We start from the raw sequence: 15,038 nt of genomic DNA, 5'->3' as shown, positions 1-15,038 counted from the left end.
TGTTTGCACTAATAAAGTAACATGTTTAATACAGACCATAAATTTAACTCTGAAGCACTGAATGTGTATACAATAGTTCTCAAATACCTGGAGGAAAAATTATCTTTGAAAATTCACCTTCTTATAAGTTAGAAAGAGGAAGAAAAATACCACAGTATATCACTTATACATGGAAACTAAAAAGAAAAATTTTAAAGACACAAATGAACTTATTTACAAAACAGAAAAAGACTCACAGACATAGAAAATAAATTTATGGTTACCAGCAGGGAAAAGGGGTGGGAAGGGATAAATTGGGAGCTCAAGATTTGCAGATACTATATACTATATATAAAATAGATAAACAACAAATTTATATTGTATAGCATAGGGAACTATATTCAATATCTTGTAACCTATAATGATAAAATATGAAAAGGACTATATGAATGTATACGTATGACTGAAACATTGTGCTGTACACCAGAAATTGATACACTATAAACCAACTATGCTTCAATTTTTTAAAAAAGACAAAAAAAGGAAAGAAAATTCACCCTATTTTTCGAAGTTTAATTCACATAAAGTTTAATCAGTCAAGTTAATGAAAATATCAAAAATTCTGAGTTAGTGTATGGCAGAAGAAATTTAACTTTGTTGTAAAGAATACAGTATTTGGTGTTGAAAGGCCTTGAGCTTGAAAGGCTTTCAGAAAAATTGTAAGTAATCACCTAGATTTTTTAAAGACAGATGTTTTTGCCACGGCACATACACAGAAAGCTTCCCCTTCACATTCTCGTTATGAGGAAGATGAAAAAGCAGGTCTCCTCTAGACGAAAAGCCACTCTTGGTAAGTAGATATATTCTTACAACAAAGAACCTGTCACTTCAGATTTGCAAAACGACTTCAATATTTTGTGCTACTTTCTTTGTTAAACACCAGTCTAGATGCAATTTTGAGCACCATGAGAGATCTGTGAATGTAACAGATTGAGTTTTGAATCCATAAGAAGCAATTTTTTAACTCTACCTTAGACGTATTTAGAGGCAAATAGTAAGTTTTAATTAAAAAAAGAAAAAGGTCATGTGATATAATGCAAAATATAATGTATAGTGCAAATTATTTCCAATAAACTCATTTCTCACCTATATATGTATGTATATATGTATACATATGTGTGTGTGCGTATACATATACACATATATGCACACATTTATATAAATTTCAATCAGGTCTTCCTGGGATATTTTTATTTAAACCTACCCCTTAGCTCCTGTCACTGCCATCACACCCCTGTTTTAATCACTGAGTACTTCTCAGCTGCCTGAGTCTATCTATCGCCTGCTGGGCTCATGCGAAGGAAAGCAGATCTGATTCTTAGGAAACATGGGTTCATTGAATAGACCAGAGAATAGAAATAATGTAACTTTTCAATATTCATAGATTCAAACATTCGTTGTACACCAACTATGTAACAGGCGCTGTGCTAAGCAACGGAGGTAAAGCCACAAATAACACACAGCCTGTGTCCTTAGGCACCAACATGACTGCCACAGGGAAAGCACCTGGTAGGGAGCCGAGTCTGAGGACAGACAGGCAGCAGCAGCCTTTTGTAATAGTCTAAGAAGAAAAGTGGAAAAGCTCAAGGAAACTCAAGGGGCATGTCCGAGAGAGGATTAACGACTCTATGGGCCTTTTTACTGTTAAGGTTTCTTCCCTTACCAGCTCTCAGTTAATTCCCTCCAGGATTTTCCCTATCAGTGTTTACAGCACTTCTGAACTCTGTAAGTGATCCAAGTATTCAGAGAGCTGTACCACAGTACCCTGCTTTATTTGCCTATAAAGAAGTAGAATAAATATTGCCAATGAGTTTAGCCAAGGATTTGAGTACCTGTGTGTTATGGTAATAAAGAAGAGGAAACTCATCCAGAAAGGTATGAAAAGCGAAGTTATGGTTTATAAAGCAATGAGGATAAAATAAAAGTTCTAAAGTCCTCATTAAATAGACACCATTCAGCACTCTCAACAAAGCACAACAATACTTTCCAGTATTTCAATGGAAAAAGAAAAGGCTAAAGTTTTGGCACAACCTGAAATCTGGCAGGAATAACGTTTAGCTAGCCAGGGAGGCTGTCCTTCTCTAAGGATGTCCTCATGAGAAAATGCAGACTGCCTCAGAGCCACGTTTAAAAACAAACAGTCCATGTCAGGCAGAAGAGGACTTGAAGTACTATTTTGTTTGTTTCTTAGAAGCAAGTGAATAGAGCAGGATTAGGTTAGAGATACCACATTTCCCCAGATGATCATCTGAGACATTGAGCCACAAACAGAAGAGATCTAGTTATGGAGGATGAACCAGCTGGTGGGGCGCAATCATCTCCTTCCCGGTCCAGCTTCCGACTGAAAGCCTAGACACGTTTCACTCCTTAAAATGGCGGCTTCTGCTCAGTCTGGCAGCTGGTTTTCAAAGGTCCTAAGCCAAGCTCAGGTCAAAGTCAAGTGCACACATTTCTATATCTAAGCAAATAATCCTGATTTCCTGATCTTTGCAGATAAGTGGCTGTGAATAAATACAGAACTTGTGATAGACCGAGAAAAGCAAGATTTCAACTGCCTGTTTGTTGTCATTATTATTTCAGTTATCTGTTGGCAGAACAAACCTCCCTAAACCATCGTGAGCAGCATAAAACAGCAAACAAACTATTGTGTTGCCCCATTCTTGTGGTTAGGAACTTCAACAGAACACAGAGGGATGGCATGTTTCTGCTCAGTGATGTCTGGGGCTTCAGCTATGATGACGCCAAAGACTGTGAGGTGACTGAAAAGGTACGGCTGGCATAGCAGGGACAGGAGAACCCACTCCCAACACAGTTTCTTTATCCACATGTCTGGCACCTAGCCTGGGGCTGGTGAACGACAAGGTCGCTCAGGCTGTTGCCCAGAGTGCCTGCGTGTGGCCTCTCCAGCTTGGGCCTCTCCAGCTTGGCGGTCTCAGGGCAGTCAGAATTCTTACATGATGGCTCAGGGCTCAAAGGACAAGCATTCCAGCAAACAAGGAAGAAGCTGCATGGCCTTTTGTGACCCAGCCTCAGAGGTCACCGAGCGTCACTTCCAGTGTGCTCTACTGGTCAGAGCAGTCACAAGCCCACCCAGGTTCCAGTGGAGGGGACACAGGCAGTGATAGGAGGAATGTCAAAAAATTACAGTCGTGTTCGTAAACTGTCCCAGTCACCTTCCATAAAAGATGCCACCATCAACAGAGAGGCAGAGTGTGTTATCTAGGAGGACAAGGGAAAGTGGAGAGTAGGGAAAGGCCTCAGTAGGTGCATGTGAGGTGAAATGAGGGAACAGGCCTTACAAGAGTAATCTTCTCACTGGAGCACGGCCAGGAAAACTCAAACTCTAATTTCCATGTAGCTTTGTTACCTGGAACGGGGCATCTCACTGTGCATTCTTCAAGACCTCCCTTGGGGTTCAATGGCCCCCTTAACCACTGGTGCTTCAGATGTGACTCCAGATCACAGCACTGTCAACACCATGGGGCTACCATGATTCCTTCCAGACCAGTCCTTACGCAGTGGGGCAGAAATAAGGAACCAGAACATTGCAGCTGAGTAGTCACCACTGTATGAATATATGGGGCAGTTTTACCCGTCTTGGATATCTATCCTGATTCTTCTGGGTGTAGGGTGGAGAGTCAGGGATTCCTGTTCCCATTAGCCCCCAAAGTCATCTTCCAGCTGTTCAGTGTCACACCCAGTGGGATAAGGGAGCATCAGGGAAGGGAAAAGGAGATGAGCAGTGTGCAGGGCCAGGCATGGATCTGCCAAATATCACCATTAATTATACAGGTATGTAACTATATTAATATCAAATGAAATAAACTCATAAAGGCATAAAGCTTTCCTAGAAATGATATCCCATGCTCCTGGATTGGAAGAACCAATATTGTTAAAATGGTCATACTGCCCAAGGCAATCTACAGATTTAATGCAATCCCTATCAAACTACCCAGGACATATTTCACAGAACTAGAACAAATCATAATAAAATTTATATGGAACCACAAAAGACTTAGAATTGCCAAAGCATTACTGAAGGAAAAGAAAGAGGCTGGAGGAATAACTCTCCCAGACTTCAGACAATACTATAGAGCTACAGTCATCAAGACAGCATGGTATTGGTACAAAAACAGACATATGGACCAATGGAACAGAATAGAGAGCCCAGAAATGAACCCACAAACTTTTGGTCAGCTAATCTTTGACAAAGGAGGCAAGAATATACAATGGAATAAAGACAGTCTCTTCAGCGAATGGTGTTGGGAAAACTGGACAACAGCATGTAAATCAGTGAAGCTAGAACACTCCCTGACACCATACACAAAAATCAACTCAAAATGGGTCAAAGGCTTAAACATAAGACAAGATACAATAAACCTTCTAGAAGAAAACATGGGCAAAACATTATCTGACATACATCTCAAAAATGTTCTCCTAGGGCAGTCTACCCAAGCAATAGAAATAAAAGCAAAAATAAACAAATGGGGCCTAATTAAACTTACAAGCTTCTGCACAGCAAAGGAAACCATAACTAAAACAAAAAGATAACCTACGGAATGGGAGAAAATTTTTGCAAATGAAACCGACAAAGGCTTGATCTCCAGAATATATAAGCAGCTCATATGACTTAATAAGAAAAAAACAAACAACCCAATCCAAAAATGGGTAGAACAGCTAAACAAGCAATTCTCCAAGGAAGACATACAAATGATCAATAGGCACATGAAAAAATGCTCAATATCACTAATTATCAGAGAAATGCAGATCAAAACTACGATGAGGTATCACCTCACACTAGTTAGAATGGCCATCATTCAAAAGTCCACAAATGACAAACACTGGAGAGGCTGTGGAGAAAAGGGAACCCTCCTACACTGCTGGTGGGAATGCAGTTTGGTGCAGCCACTGTGGAAAACAGTATGGAGATTCCTCAAAAGACTAGAAATAGACTTACCATATGACCCAGGAATCCCACTCCTTGGCATATATCCAGAAGGAATCCTACTTCAAAAAGACACCTGCACCCCAATGTTCATAGCAGCACTATTTACAATAGCCAAGACATGGAAACAGCCTAAATGTCCATCAACAGATGACTGGATAAAGAAGAAGTGGTATATTTATACAATGGAATACTATTCAGCCATAAAAAATGGCAACATAATGCCATTTGCAGCAACATGGATGTTCCTGGAGAATGTCATTCTAAGTGAAGTAAGCCAGAAAGAGAAAGAAAAATACCATATGAGATTCACCATATGAAAAAAAAAAACAAAACATAAATACAAAACAGAAACAGACTCATAGACATAGAATACAAACTTGTGGTTGCCAAGGCACAGGGGATGGGAAGGGACAGACTGGGATTTCAAAATGTAGAATAGATAAACAAGATTATACTGTACAGCACAGGGAAATATATACAAGATCTTGCGCTAGCTCACAGCAAACAAAAAAAAAAATGTGACAATGAATTTATGTATCTTCAGGTATAACTGAAAAATTGTGCTCTACACTGGAATTTGACACAACATTGTAAAATGACTATAACTCAATTAAAAAAAAGTTAAAATAAATAAATAAATAAAGTTTTCCTAGAGATAGAGTCACTTCATAATGACAAAAAGCACATTCCATACATAAGAAATAATTTTAAATGTTTATGCAACTTTTGACACCACCTCAGACTATTTAAGCAAAAATTAGCAGGAAAAAAAATAGATAAATGCAATATCATACAGGGATAGTTTAACAAATCTTTCTGTATTTGATAGACCAAGAATATTTTTTAAATCAGCAAGAACAAAGAAGATATTTAATTACATAATCAGAAAATTAACAAGCATAATTAAGATTTAAGATATATACATAATAGAACAATGCATCCCCAACTGCAGAATACAGTTTCTTTTCAAGCACGTGTGAAGACACTTACAAAGACTGACCCACACTGATCCTTAAAGCAAGTTTCAAAAATACCAACATATTGGATTCACTTAAAGTGCAGTCCCTGTCCACACTGCCAACAGATAACTGAAGATACCTAGAAAAATCCCATATGGTTAAAATCAATAAACTCATAAGTAGCTCTAGAGTCAAAGAGGAAATTAAATCTGACAATAGAAAAAACTTAGAACTGAATAATAATAAAAGTACCACAAACAAAACTTGAGGAAATACAGCTAAGGCAGAAATTAGAGAGAAACTGGTAGTCTTAAAAGCCAGTATTGGAAAAGATGTATGAAAATTAAAGTGTTAAGCATCAACCCAGGCAAAGGAACAGAACAGACGTTTTTCCAAAGACATACACATGGCCAACAGGAACATGAAAAGATGCTCAACATCATTCATCATCAGGGAAAAGCTAATCTAAACCACTAGGAGACATCATCTCACACCTGTCTGTGTTGGCTCCCAAACTGGCCTCCACACACAGAGGACAAGGAGAGACTCAGGAAACAGGCTCCTCCAGCTGGGTAGGTGGGTAGGCAGCAGGTTTAATAAGCAAAGGAACGTACATACCAGGCTAGCTGTGGGCACCCACAGGGCGAGAATCTTAACATTTATACACAAGTCTTGACTGGGGTTCATTCAATCTCATTTACTGTCCAGATGGTTGCAACAACACCCTGCTTTCTCAAGGCTGCGCCCTTCAAAGCAGCTCTGGCTGTGGGAGAAGTGGGCGGAACATACATTCCAAGGACCTGGGGGTGGGGAGGAGCCCCCAGTTGCCTGGGTCACCTCTCAGGTCAACGGGTGGTCACAGACTTTCCATGACCTCCTCCCACAACCTGTTGGATTGGCTGTCGTTGAGACAAGCAATAACAAGGATGTGGAAAAGGGGGAAACTCTATTGCACTCTGGGAACTTAAACGGGTTTGGCCACTAAAGAAAACAGTACAAAGGTTGCTCAAACAATTAAAAATAATATGATCCAGCAATCCCACTTCTGGGTATATATCCAAAGGAAATGAAAACAGAATATGGAAGAGATACCTGCACGCTCATGATTATTGTGGCATCATTCATAATAGCCAAGATACGGAAACAACCTAAACATCTGTCAGCAGATGAAAGGATAAAGAAGTTGTGGTGTGTATACATATAATGGAACATTACTCAACCATAAAAAAGAAAGAAATCCTGCCATTTGCCACAACATGGATGAACCTTGAGGGCATTAGACTAAGTTAGATAAGCCAGACAGAGAGACAAATATTGTACGATATCACTTACATGTAGAATCTAAAAAAGCCAAACTCATAGAAACAGACTACAAAATGGTGGTTATCAGGGGCTGGAAGGTGGAGGGACTTGGGAGATGTTTAAGGACACAAACTTGCAACTCGAAGGTAAAAAAATTCTGTAGATCTAACGCACAGCACAGTAATGACAGTCAACAAGACTGAATTATATACTTCAAAACTGCTAAGAAACCAGGTCTTAAATGCTCTCACCACAAAAAAGAAATGGTAATTATGTGACATAATAGAGGTGTTAGCTAAAGCTACAGTGCTAATCATATTGCAATATATAAATGTATCAAATCAACACACTGGATGCCTTAAACTTAAATAATGTTTTGTCAATTATAACTCAATTCAAAAAGAGATTTGAAAAGGAAAAACACATTTGAAAACTTTTGTGAAATAGAAAAATTTCAGAAATATATAACTAACAAAAACTGATTCAAGAAGTAGGAAACTTTAATAGTTTTATAATCATCAAAAATACTGAATCAACAGTTTGGTCACTTGTGTTGGCTTCCATGACACATTTTCTTCAAGAATATTTGGCTGTTAAAAGCATATAAATTTATATTTAAATATAATTTAATTCCATTTACACAAACTATTCCAGAGTATAGAAAAGAGAAAAAATACTCCTCAACTCTGTTTACCAACTTTGTGTAATAACCTCAATTCCAAAAATTGACAAAAGCAATACAAAAGAGGAAAATTACAGGTCAGTCTCAATCATGAACACAGATGCTAAAAATAAAACAAAATGTTAGCTAACCAAGTCACCCCAAGGATGCTCTAGCATGTTGGAATGTTCTGTTTCTTACCCTGGTTGGTGGACACTTTGTGTTTTTTAAAACACTATCCTTTAAACTGACCAAACACATATTTGCCCAAATACATTTTGTACACTCTTCCATTTATAGGATATATTTCATTATAAAAACAAAAACAATCCCTAGGAACATTTGAAACACTCACTCTTTCCCATCAAACTCATCTTATTCACCTGGACCTCTCAGAACTCTGAAGTGTGACCCACACACTGAGCAGCAGCAGAGGCATCATGCAGGAACTTGTTAAAAATGAAAATACTGGGCCCCACACTAAATTAGAACCTCTGGGGGTAGGACTCAGGAATCTGTGTTTTAACAAGCCCTCCCAGTTATTTGGAGGCTCACTTAAGTTGGAGAAACACAACTCTTCGTAATAGCGGCAAGCAATAGATGGCTGGCAAGCAGGACGTGGGACTCAAGCCCAAGGGAACTGGAGCCAGAGGCAACTTAGTATCCAAAATACACCCACGAGCTTACCTGTAGCACATATTGCAGCATGTTGGGTTTTCCTTCTTTGAGGGACCAGCCTCACCTGGACTGGTCTCCTTTCACAGTAAGGATGATGATCATTTTTCAATGACTCACACATGAACATCGGCGTCAATTCGTGAGCCATGGCTCTTGAATGATATTAAAAGACTTCTCCACACTAGTCACTGTGTAAGCCAGCCAGAATAAACATACTGCTCTAGCTCTGAGTGAAGGGAAGTACGTTCATGCTGAATTATCCAGGGACAAGGACTCTCCTTAGTTCATTGACTAATCATCCATCTGTGGGAATATCCAAAAGTTCTCCTCCTTCTGGCATCCTCTCGTTCGTCCTCTTCACGTTTCCCAGAACTTTTGCATACACAGGAGAAACGACTGAAGGTCACTTTCCAATATGAACCTCAGGATGCCCACAAATGATTCACTGGGAACAGACATCAGAACATCTGGTTAAAATACAATAAAACATAACATAAAACATAACATAAAATAAATATGTTAATTGTGGATTAAAATGTTCATCTTTATATAGAAAAGTAAAATAAACTTTAAGAAAGTTAAAGAGCCATGAGTGGTAAGATCTGAATAAAATCTATTTTAACTTTTTAAATTTTTATATGAGGTATACTTTCACATAATTTGAAGAGAAGTATAGTTATTTTACAAGGCCTTGTATAAAAAATAGTGACCCCTTCCCAGAGGCAATATCTTTCCTCTCCTTCAGAGGATTCTTTTTGAATTTATCACAGTATTACTGAGTAACATGCAAATATTATAATTTTCTTGATTTTTCAGTTTTAGTCATTGTCAACTGTGTTTCTAACAAGATGAGGCTTAGCTTTAAGTTGTTCCTCTCACCTCACCACAAACACATGGATTTTCCCCATAACCACCAGCATCCCCTCATTCACTCACTAGAGTTGTATTTAAATTTTCGTTACATCAGTATTCACTGTTTATGTTATTGTGACTATGTAAATACCATTCACAGTTGAGACTTGCAGTCTACTATTATTTCTTTCCTGTACATCAAGCTTCGGTTGATGGGGATTGGGAGGGGAGAAACACGCGAAAACAGCGAATATTGATGCTTTTTTTCCTTATTTGCCCATATGCTTGGTTTTCTATTTACTTATCACCAATTCAATCCCAAACTCTCTGCCAGGTGTCTAAAACTCCCATCAATATATTGTGGACCACAGAGTCAATCTATTCATTTCATCTCCTTGAGAAAATCTCTTCTGGAACTTTCTAACTTGCTTCCTTCTGGACACTGATGCCTAGCTATTGTCTTAGGACCTCCCTTCCTTCATTCTCGAGTCCTTTTTACTTTCTTATATTAAATCTCCGGTTTCTTATTTCCTGTGTCTTTCTCTTTTTTAGTTTACTCGATTATTTTTTTTTTTTTGGCTTTGCCAAAATAAGATTTTATTTTAAAATCATTTGAAAGACACTGAGTAAAGAAGGAGACCTAAGACTCAGTGGATGCAGATTCCAAATTCATATTCCTTCCCACACCCACCAGGGGTCATCATGTCAGAAAGTTGCTTTATTTGATAATTTCTATTTTTAGTTTCCTGGAGAAGAGATCTTTTCCCATAAGCCTTTTTTTTTTTTTTTTTTTTTTTTTTTTTTTTGTAGAGCTTTATTTCCAGGAAACAGCATGTTATTGGAGAAGGGTGTTTAAAAAAAAAATCAAGGTAGATCTAATATGTTCAACAATGTGTAGGGGCTCAGCCAGAAGTGATGTGGAAAGGTTCTCTAGTATTTGCTTATCATCTTGCTGCAACCAGAAATCCACACAGGGAAATGGCGTCCAGGAATATGGCCCTATACGAAGTTGTTCTGTCTTTGCAATCCTAAATACTAATCATTGGTCCACCTGGTAAAGCTCCTACGGCATGCAGCTCCTCCTCCAGACCTCGGTCTGGTAAGGAGACTCTGTAGATCTCTGCAGTGTTAACATTGACAGCAATGCCGTAGATTATCGGAAAGTGCTTTTCATTTTCTTCCCGGTCACTTAATTCTGTCACACATAGTGTCACTAAGTGAATGTCATCTTCTTGTCTGTCAAACTCACTAAGAAGCTGATAAGTAAGCTTTTGTGACAACTGCCTGTCGTCACTGGAGCTGCCCACGAGGTGCACCCCCAGCCTTCCTCAGCGTGGCTAGAAAAGGATTTTATGGCGTTCATGGTCAAGGAGACCTCAGCTTTAGTGTCGGTTCCATCGCAGTATGTCAAGCAGGTGGCCCCATTACCTGTGTGCCTCAGGACCACAACGTGACAAGTGGTGGCATCATCAGAACCCAGAACGGAGATGGAGCACCCCTTTGGGGAGGTCCCTATAAGCTCTCTTTGTTGTACACACAGAAGGCCCTGGGGTCCCACTTTGGAACACACTGACCTCCGAGAAGTCTGGCTCTTTCCTCCAGAAGTGGGTGGGCTCAGACGAGGTCCCCGGCGGACTGCGGCAGCCACTCCTGCCCCCTCGTCTACCAGCAGGGGCATCGCGGAGGCGGCCGCCGGGGCAGGCCCAGCGGGGCGGTCGCCTCCGCGGCCCCGGGGCCGTCGCCTCCGCGGCCCCGGGGCCGCTTGCCGCGCACGGGCCCGGGCCGCTTGCCGCGCACGGGCCCGGGCCCACGCCCACGCGCCGCCCGCCCCGCCCCACCGCGCCGCGGGGCCCTCCGGGAAGTGGAGTCCCACGGGGTTGGTTCACTCCATCTTTCCAATGAGCTGTATCTCTGAGAAAAAGCTCATGGAAGATAAATTTTTCAGGCCTTGAGTATCTACTAAATTTATTTTTGGGTACCACATTTGCTTATGAATTCGGCTGAGTGTAGACTCCTAGGAGTCGTTTTTCCTCAAAAATTTGGAGGCAATGTTTCATTAGATTACAGCCTCTGTTGTTGCTATTGACAAACACTCGGTATTATGAATTTTTTGTATTTTGTATGTGACTTTTTCTGGAAGTTTGTAGAACTTGTGGAAGTATAAAATTACATGTTTTGGAGTGAGTCTTTTTTAACTTTTTATTTTCTAATTTTTTTTTTTAATTCTGCTGTGAATCCTTTCAACCTGGAAACTCTATAACCTTTACTTCTAGAAATTTTTCTTTAACTATTTGAATCATGATTTCCTTTTTCTTTTCCTTCTTTTCTTTTCCTTCTTTTCTTTTTCTCCTTTTGAACTCCTCTTTTAAAGGTATTGGACCTCATTATCTGGCCCTCTAATTTTATTTTATTTTCTATTTTCCATCTCTTTTCTTGTTTTCTCAAATTTCTTGGAGATTTCCTACATTTTATCTTCCCACTGTTCTGTTGAGCTTTTCACTTCTGTTGTCATATTTTTATCTGTGAGTTCTTAATTGTCCTTTTTTCAAGCAACTTGTTCTTATTTCACGAATGCAGTATCATTTTACAGCTCTCTGAGAACACTAATGATAATTTTTTAAGTAGTCTTTCCCCTGAAAATTTTTTTTTCTTCCAGATCACTTTTTTGTGTGTGTTTGGTCTCCAAGTTTCATGGCAGAATCTTACCTCATCTACCTGGTGACCTTGCTGGCCTATTACATTTAAAAGTGCAGCCCTGAAAGGGCTGACTGGAAGTTCTGTATCTGTGGTTGGGATTTGACCACTTTGGGCTTCACTGTACCTGCTGATCCAGCTGGGCTATTTGCTGAGAGCTCCCCCTCCCCAGATGTCAGCACCATTTCATCCTTCTCTTGGTTTGGTAGAGCTGCTAGAGAAGGAGCTTCCAGTCTCCTATGTAGAAGATACACATCTTCTGGTCTACACTTTGGGAGCTGAGTAGAAGGGGGGGGGGGGATTCAGTATTCAGAATATAAATTTGCTTAATTCCTGTTTCCAGTATTACACTTTCACCCTTGACTGTGTCTGACAAAACCCAGTGCAAGAACATTCTATTTTACACTCTCCAGTGAGCAATTTTCCTCAGTCTTCCTCGGGGTGGGTGGGGAGCAGAAAACAATTGTGAATCTGTGGATTGGGAGAGGGGACCTAACTGCTTTTTAAACAGACTTTAAATACTGTCCTTTTTAGCACTACTTCTCCTCTTCCAGAAGTACCTGAAATGCCAATTCCTCAAGCTTTTAGGGATTCTGTGTGTGTAAATCAGGTTTATTTCTAGTTTCCCACTGCTGGCATAGGATTGAGCTTTCTCAGGTATTCTAAATGGTGTTGATGTTGTTACATCTCTCATTTTCCTTATTTATCCTTTTAGATGAATGCCTTTCTCCCCAAAAAAATCCATTTATTTTCATTTTATGAGATGTTTGGAGGAAGAAAAGTAAATATATGGGCCCAATCAACCATCTTGATCCAAAAGTCACAGTAATAAAATTCATCAAAATTCTCCATGCAATAAAAGATAGTGTCAATGACTACTTAGGGAATCTAATCAACATTTTTTAAAAACTAAAGAAAAGACAAAAGAATTAATACAGTTACTTTAAAAAATCACTTTGAAAAGCTGGCAATGCCTATAAGAGCTGAACATACCCCAAATTAGAAATATGGCACTGCTAGCACACATCCAATAGGAATAGTCACATATGTTCATCAAAAATCATGTACAAAAATGCCCATAGCAACAGTATTCATATTAGCCTAAAGCTGGAATCAACTCTGATGCCCATCATCAGTGAAATGTATGACAAAGTGTGGTACAGTCATGGAATATGCACAATATGCACACTGGAATAATATAAAATGAAAATGAGCCTATTACTGCTACATTCAAGAATACAAATATAATATTGACTGAAAATATACATGAAAGAATAAATATTGTAAAATTCTCCTTCTGTCAAGTTCAGAACTATCCTGTGGTGATAGACTCGTTAACAGCCTCCTCCCTGGAAGGAGAAGTTGACTGGAGGGGAGTAGGAGGGCACATTTCTGGGGAGCTGGCAATTCCTTGACCTGAGGGGTGGTTCTGTATGTTCCCTTCGAATAAATTATCAGTCGTATACTTATGAGTTGGCCACCTTTCTACGTTATACTTCAATTTAAAGGGTTCCTTCAAAAAAAAGTTACTGTTACCAAAAACAAAAACAAAGAAAGTCTTTAGTTAATGAATCTACTTTAGTGTAGGTAAACTACACTATGACTTAAGTAGTTTCTTAGACTCAAATGTCAGCTTTGCTCCTTATTAGAATGTGACTTTGGTTAAAGCATTATTTAAATTCCTCTATAAAATTAAGATGCAGTTATTCATCCAGCAAAAATGTACTGCGTGCCAACTATTATAGGCACTTGGGAAATAGTTATGAGGAAAACACACCCATATCCTTAGCCACATAAAGCCAATATTCTGATGGAGAAGGAAAAAAAAATGTTTGCTCTGCCTACCTTCCAGAATTTCATGGTAAGAACCTGCTACTCAAAATATGGTTTATGGGCAAGCAATATTAGCACCACCTATGAACTTGTTAGAAAAGCAAGTTCAAACCCCACCCTAGACTTTCTGAGAATCGGTATCCTCATTTTAACAAGATCTCCAAGTAATTTATATGCACATTAAAGTTTGAGAAGCACTGCTATAGTACTTTGTGAATCATAAAATGCTGTCAGATGTAGGCTATTATTATTATTAGTCACTCTCACCAGGAAATTGCCACAACCCTGCTTTGTAGCTGCATTCCTATTCCAGCAAATAAGGAATATGAGGGTGAGAAGGCACCCATTTGCTTCCCTCTTAAAAGCTGCCTTATTTCCAGGCTGTATCGTTTTAGAGTGTTCTCTTTCTGCTGTTCTTTAAGTCGGCCTTAATTCTCCAGGTCAGTAGACCCCTGCATTAAAAGCCCCGTTGATAAAAAGGTTATTGATGAACTTTATTGCTTGGTTTTTCAGTTGGTTCAACAGCACTTCCTGGTCATTCGACAGTGAGCCCAGGAAGAGTGCTTTGATAAAGTAATGAAATGCTACACAAAACAGACTCTAAATTTGCAAGGTTTCATTAGTGTGTTGGTATGTCCCAGGTTCATTCTGTGTCTTTCACCTCCTGGCTGGGAGAGCTAGCGGAATTTTTTCCTGCAGGCTATTTGGTGGATCTCTAATTAGTCTTGTTCTGACAGTGCTTTTGTGGAGGTAAGAGCCCAGGAAGGAACCGATCTTCTGGTAGAAGAGCATGTTGTTCTGGGGAAAGGGACTAATCAGGCCTTCAACATCTGTCTTATTAGAGAAAAAAATACTTCGTCAAGTTGTCCCTAGAGTGATGTTACTCAAACTTTAATATGCATGCAAATCACTCAGCGGTCATATTAAAACACAGTTGAGATTCACCAGGTCTGGGGTGGAGCTGAAAATTCTTCATTTCTAATATGCTGGCAGGTGATGTTGACGCCATGGGTTCCCAGACCACACTTTCAGTAGCAAGGTCCTATCCTCCAGGAACTCAAGAGTAATCAAA

At 39.4% G+C, this 15,038-nt stretch overlaps 1 pseudogene; it reads right to left on the bottom strand.

The window, feature by feature from the left end:
* Positions 1 to 10,026: 10,026 nt before the first annotated feature.
* Positions 10,027 to 11,255, bottom strand: LOC102518209 (annotated as a pseudogene).
* Between the last annotated feature and the right edge of the window lie 3,783 nt (positions 11,256 to 15,038).

This window comes from Camelus ferus, chromosome 1 (assembly GCF_009834535.1).
Source record: "Camelus ferus isolate YT-003-E chromosome 1, BCGSAC_Cfer_1.0, whole genome shotgun sequence".
NCBI classification, from domain to species: Eukaryota; Metazoa; Chordata; class Mammalia; order Artiodactyla; family Camelidae; genus Camelus; species Camelus ferus.
The sequence above is the reverse complement of the archived record's forward strand: the minus strand, read 5'-3'. Positions and strand labels throughout refer to the sequence as shown.